Below are 7,001 nucleotides of genomic sequence, written 5' to 3'. Positions count from 1 at the left end.
ACCTTCTGCGTGTGAAGCAGACGTGATGAAAACTACACTATGAAACCTTTGAAATCCTGCAAAGTAATGGCAATTAGAGACGAGTTTTGACCGCCAGGGGAAAAAAAACAAATTCGTAGCTCTGTTGGTGATGGAAGCTAAAACATCCCGTTATTCGGCAACAAAGCCAAGAACTTTATAGATTGCAGGTTGATAGGCTATTATTTCAACACCAAGAACACATGGGTTTCACTGGGGATAGAACCCAGGGCCTTCTGCGTGTAAAGCAGATGTGATTTCCACTACACTATGAAACCTTTGAAAGCCTGCAAAGTAATGGCAATTAGAGACAAGTTTTGACCGCCAGGGAAAAAAAAACCCAAATTCGTAGCTTTGTTGGTGATGGAAGCCAAAACATCCCATCATTCGGCAACAAAGCCAAGAACTTCATATATTGCGGGTTGATAAGGTTTTAGTTCAACACCATGAACAGATTGGTTTTCCTGGGGATTCAACCTAGGACCTTCTGCGTGTTAAGCAGACGTGATGAGCACTACACTATGAAACCTGATGGAAAGTTACTGTGTATTGGCTAGCAGAGCAGAATTGTGACTGATGGAGCCTTTTTATTGCTGAAGGAAAGTATTTTTGGTTAATGAAACATTTACAATTTTTATTATATATTTTACCAGTTTTATTCCTACAAAGGGATTTTGCTTAAATTGAAGTTTACATTGAATGTGTTACTTTTTTCTACATAGTTTAGTCGTTTGCTTTTGTATTTATGGGAACTATATATTTTAAAACAAATAGGATTTTTATAATATGGGATTATGTTTTCTGCTAAAATGGTCAATAAAAAAGAAACCCAAAATCGAAGTTCTCTTTGTGATGGAAGCCAAAATGTATTGTCATTTGGCAACGAAACCAAGAATATCACATATTACAAGTCAATAGGAAATTACATCAACACCAAAAACAGATTGGTTTCACAGGGGATTGAACCCAGGACCTTCTGCGTGTGAAGCAGACGTGATAACCACTACACTATGAAACCTTTGAATTCCTGCAAAGTAATGGCAATTAGAGACGAGTTTTGACCGCCAGGTGGAAAAAAAACAAATTCGTAGCTCTGTTGGTGATGGAAGCTAAAACCTCCCATTATTCGGCAACAAAGCCAAGAACTTAATATATTGCAGGTTGATATGGAATTATTACAACACCATGAACACATGGGTTTCACTGGGGATTTAACCCAGGACCTTCTGCATGTGAAGCAGACGTGATGACCACTACACTATGAAACCTTTGAAATCCTGCAAAGTAATGGCAATTAGAGACGAATTTTGACCGCCAGGGAAAAAAAAAAAAAATTCGTAGCTCTGTTGGTGATGGAAGCCAAAACATCCCATCATTCGGCAACACAGCCTAGAACTTCATATATTGTAGTTTAATTGGGTATTATTTCAGCACCAAGAACAGATTGGTTTTACAGGGGATTGAACGCAGGACCTTCTGAGTGTTAAGCACACGTGATGACCACTACTCTATGAAACTTGATAGAAAGTTACTGTGTATTGGCTAGCAGAGCAGAATTGTGACTGACGGGGCCTTTTTATTGCTGAAGGAAAGTATTTTTGGTTAATGAAACATTTACAATTGTTATTACATATTTTACCAGTTTTATTCCTACAAAGGGATTTTGCTTAAATGGAAGTTTACATTGAATTTGTTACTTTTTTCTACATAGTTTAGTCGTTTGCTTTTGTATTTAAAGGAACTATATATTTTGAAACAAACAGGATTTTTATAATATGGGATTATGTTTTCTGCTAAAATGGTCAATAAAAAAGAAACCCAAAATCGTAGTTCTCTTGGTGATGGAAGCCAAAATATATTATCAGTTGGCAACAAAACCAAGAATTTCATATATTACAGGTTGATAGCAAATTACTTCAACAGCAAAAACGGCTTGTTTTTACTGGGGATTGAACCCAGGACCTTCTGCGTGTGAAGTAGACGTGATGACCACTCCACTATGAAAGCTGTGAAACCCTGCAAAGTAATGGCATTTAGAGACGAGTTGTGACCGCCAGGGGAAAAATAAGAAAAATAATTTGTAGTTCTGTTTGTGATGGAAGCCAAAACATCCCATCATTCGGCAACAAAGCCGAGAACTTCATATATTGTAGTTGGATAGCGTATTATTTCAACACTGAGAACAGATTGGTTTCACTGGGGATTGAACCCAGGACCTTCTGCGTGTTAAGCAGACGTGATGACCACTACACTGTGAAACCTGACGAAAAGTTACTGTGTATTGGCTAGCAGAGCAGAATTGTGACTGACGGGGCCTTTTTATTGCTGAAGGAAAGTATTTTTGGTTAATGAAACATTTACAATTTTTATGATATATTTTACTAGTTTTATTCCTACAAAGGGATTTTGCTTAAATTGAAGTTTTTATTGAATGTGTTACTTTTTTCTACATAGTTTAGTCATTTGCTTTTGTATTTATGGGAACTATATATTTTAAAACAAATAGGATTTTTATAATATGGGATTATGTTTTCTGCTAAAATGGTCAATAAAAAAGAAACCCAAAATCGCAGTTCTCTTTGTGATGGAAGCCAAAATGTATTGTCATTTGGCAACGAAACCAAGAATTTCACATATTACAAGTCGATAGGAAATTACTTCAACACCAAAAACAGAATGGTTTCACTAGGAAATGAACCCAGGACCTTCTGCGTGTGAAGTAGACGTGATGACCACTACACTATGAAACCTTTGAAATCCTGCAAAGTAATGGCAATTAGAGACGAGTTTTGACCGCCAGGGGAAAAAAAACAAATTCGTAGCTCTGTTGGTGATGGAAGCTAAAACATCTCGTTATTCAGCAATAAAGCCAAGAACTCCATATATTGCAGGCTGATAGGATATTATTTCAACACCAAGAACACATGGGTTTCACTGGGAATTGAACATAGGACCGTCTGCGTGTAAAGCAGACGTGATTTCCACTACACTATGAAACCTTTGAAAGCCTGCAAAGTAATGGCAATTAGAGACGAGTTTTGACCGCCAGGGAAAAAAAAAACAAATTCGTAGCTCTGTTGGGGATGGAAGCCAAAACATCCCATCATTCAGCAACAAAGCCAAGAACTTCATATATTGTAGTTTAATTGAGTATTATTTCAACACCGAGAACAAATTGGTTTTACTGGGGATTGAACGCAGGACCTTCTGCGTGTTATGCAGCCGTGATGACCACTACTCTATGAAACCTGATGGAAAGTTACTGTGTATTGGCTAGCAGAGCAGAATTGTGACTGACGGGGCCTTTTTATTGCTGAAGGAAAGTATTTTTGGTTAATGAAACATTTACAATTTTTATTACATATTTTACCAGTTTTATTCCTACAAAGGGATTTTGCTTAAAAGGAAGTTTACATTGAATGTGTTACTTTTTTCCACATAGTTTAGTTGTTTGCTTTTGTATTTAAAGGAACTATATATTTTGAAACAAACAGGATTTTAATAATATGGGATTATGTTTTCTGCTAAAATGGTCAATAAAAAAGAAACCCAAAATCGTAGTTCTCTTGGTGATGGAAGCCAAAATATATTATCAGTTGGCAACAAAACAAAGAATTTCATATGTTACAGGTTGATAGCAAATTACTTCATCAGTGAAAACAGCTTGATTTTAATGGGGATAGAACCCAGGACCTCCTGCGTGTGAAGTAGACGTGATGACGACTCTACTATGAAACCTGTGAAATCCTGCAAAGTAATGGCATTTAGAGACGAGTTTTGACCGCCAGGGGAAAAAAAAAATAATTTGTAGTTCTGTTTGTGATGGAAGCCAAAACATCCCGTTATTCGGCAACAAAGCCGAGAACTTCATATATTGGAGTTGGATAGCGTATTATTTCAACACTAAGAACAGATTGGTTTCACTGGGGATTGAACCCAGGACCTTCTGCGTGTTAGGCAGACGTGATGACCACTACACTATAAAACCTGACGAAAAGTTACTGTGTATTGGCTAGCAGCGCAGAATTGTGACTGACGGGGCCTTTTTATTGCTGAAGGAAAGTATTTTTGGTTAATGAAACATTTACAATTATTATTACATATTTTACCAGTTTTATTCTTACAAAGGGATTTTGCTTAAATTGAAGTTTATATTGAATGTGTTACTCTTTTCTCCATAGTTTGGTCTTTTGCTTTTGTATTTATGGGAACTATATATTTTTAAACAAATAGTATTTTTATAATATGGGATTATGTTTTCTGCTAAAATGGTCAATATAAAAGAAACCCAAAATCGTAGTTCTCTTTGTGATGGAAGCCAAAATGTATTGTCATTTCGCAACAAAACCAAGAATTTCACATATTACAAGTCGATAGGAAATTACTTCAACACCAAAAACAGATTGGTTTCACTGGGGATTGAACCCAGGACCTTCTGCGTGTGAAGCAGACGTGATGACCACTACACTATGAAACCTTTGAAATCCTGCAAAGTAATAGCAATTAGAGACGAGTTTTGACCGCCAGGGGAAAAAAAACAAATTCGTAGCTCTGTTGGTGATGGAAGCTAAAACATCCAGTTATTCGGCAACAAAGCCAAGAAATTTATATACTGCAGGTTGATAGGGGATTATTTCAACACCAAGAACACATTCGTTTCACTGGGGATTGAACCCAGGACCTTCTGCGTGTAAAGCAGATGTAATTTCCACTACACTATGAAACCTTTGAAAGCCTGCAAAGTAATGGCAATTAGAGACGAGTTTTGACCGCCAGGGAAAAAAAAACAAATTCGTAGCTCTGTTGGGGATGGAAGCCAAAACATCCCATCATTCGGCAACAAAGCCAAGAACTTCATATATAGTAGTTTAATTGAGTATTATTTCAACACCAAGAACAGATCGGTTTTACTGGCGATTGAACGCAGGACCTTCTGCGTGTTAAGCAGACGTGATGACCACTACTCTATGAAACCTGATGGAAAGTTACTGTGTATTGGCTAGCAGAGCAGAATTGTGGCTGACGAGGCCTTTTTATTGCTGAAGGAAAGTATTTTTGGTTAATGAAACATTTACAATTTTTATTACATATTTTACCAGTTTTATTCCTACAAAGGGATTTTGCTTAAAAGGAAGTTTACATTGAATGTGTTACTTTTTTCCACATAGTTTAGTTGTTTGTTTTTGTATTTAAAGGAACTATATATTTTGAAACAAATAGAATTTTTATAATATGGGATTATGTTTTCTGCTAAATTGGTCAATAAAAAAGAAACCCAAAATCGTAGTTCTCTTGGTGAGGGAAGCCAAAATATATTTTCTTCGGCGCTCTATTGGGAGACCCAGACGATTGGGTGTATAGCACTGCCTCCGGAGGCCACACAAAGCAATTACACTAAAAAGTGTAAGGCCCCTCCCCTTCTGGCTATACACCCCCAGTGGGATCACTGGCTCACCAGTTTTCTGCTTTGTGCGAAGGAGGTCAGACATCCACGCATAGCTCCACTGTTTAGTCAGCAGTAGCTGCTGGCTATATCGGATGGAAGAAAATAGGGCCCATATGGGGCCCCCAGCATGCTCCCTTCTCACCCGCGGTTGGTGCTTGTAAGGTTGAGGTACCTATTGCTGGTACAGAGGCTGGAGCCCACATGCTGTTTTCCTTCCACATCCCCTGGAGGGCTCTGTGGAAGTGGGATCTTGCCGGCCCCCAAGCCCTGGGGCTGGGCTCCATCCACAGACCCAGAGAACCTGCTGGATTGGGAGCGGGAGTGCCGTTCAGGGACAAGGCCCTGCAACTTTCAGGTACTCTGTGTCCCCGGCAGGCACGGACGCTCTCAAGGCTTGCTGAGCGTTATAGTGCGCCGGGGACAGTAGCGCTGTGCGCTGGGGTTAGGTCACTGCAGCTTTGCTGAGTGACGTTACATGTTGGGAACTACTGCGCCGACCGCTCCTGGAGCGGCGGCGCAGCTGCGACTTGTAGTGCGCCGGGGACTTTGCGCCGACCGCGCTTTTACGGCGGCGGCGCTTCTAACTTTAGCCCCCGGCTTCTGCGGCCTAGCGCCGCTTCGTTCCCGCCCCCACCCTGTCATTCAGGGTAGGGGAGAATCGCTGCTCAATTGGCAGCGCCGAGGGCTGGAGCTTTATTTACATGCTCCAGCCCTCTCACTAGGCACAGGGGGAAGCAGACTTCCCGCTCTTCGTCGGTGTACGCCCAGGGCCCGCCCCCCCTCTCCACAAGGACGCCGGCAGCCATTACACATGCGGTCTGGCTGGGGAAAGGCAGCAGGCTCTGGGAGACCCAGACTAGAGGGATTTCTGGCGACCACACACCGCTCCTAAGCGGGCGGTAAGCAGCACAGTAGTGCTGGCCCCTCTAGTGCCTCAGTGATATATTAGTGTACTTTTGTCTTGGTACCATATATATATATATATATATTTATTTAGTGCACTGTAAGGTCGCTTCTTGGCTGGACACCCTGTACTGCTCTGAGGAGGCAGCAACATGTCATCCGCAAAACGCAAGGCTGCCAAGGCACGGGCTGTGTACACTGTTTGTACTGCATGTGGGGCTGATCTACCGGCAGGCTCCAATGACTCACATTGTGTGCAATGTTCAGTCCCAGTGGCACTTCGTCAGCCAGAGCCTAATGTGGTGGTAGCCCAGGCAGAGACGCCTGTGAACCCTGCCCCGGTGACGGGGACAGACTTTGCAGTGTTTGCTGATAAAATGTCTGTGACTATGACAAAAATCCTGGAGACCTTGCAGGCCAGGCCAGTTCCTCAGACCATGGACACTGCTGTGTCTATGCTCTCCGGTCCCCCTCAGTTGGACCTAATCCGTACTTCAAGGGGGTCTCAAGCATCACAAGCTGAGGTCTCTGACTCAGATGACAGTCCCAGGCAGCCTAAGCGAGCTCGCTGGGAAAGACCCTCGACGTCATCACACTGCTCAGGGTCTCAGCGAGAAGAGTCTCTCTGTGATGA

At 41.4% G+C, this 7,001-nt stretch overlaps 2 non-coding genes across 2 annotated transcripts; both read right to left on the bottom strand.

Annotated features, from left to right (window-relative positions):
• Positions 1-3,933: 3,933 nt before the first annotated feature.
• Positions 3,934-4,006, bottom strand: TRNAV-AAC (transfer RNA valine (anticodon AAC)). The gene has a single exon. It is a non-coding gene; the product is annotated as a tRNA-Val (tRNA).
• A 416-nt stretch (positions 4,007-4,422) lies between these two features.
• TRNAV-CAC (transfer RNA valine (anticodon CAC)) lies at positions 4,423-4,495 on the bottom strand. The gene has a single exon. It is a non-coding gene; the product is annotated as a tRNA-Val (tRNA).
• Positions 4,496-7,001: the final 2,506 nt, after the last annotated feature.

This window comes from Anomaloglossus baeobatrachus, chromosome 2, assembly GCF_048569485.1.
Source record: "Anomaloglossus baeobatrachus isolate aAnoBae1 chromosome 2, aAnoBae1.hap1, whole genome shotgun sequence".
Lineage (NCBI taxonomy): Eukaryota > Metazoa > Chordata > Amphibia > Anura > Aromobatidae > Anomaloglossus > Anomaloglossus baeobatrachus.
This window is presented reverse-complemented; position numbering and strand designations above follow the sequence as displayed.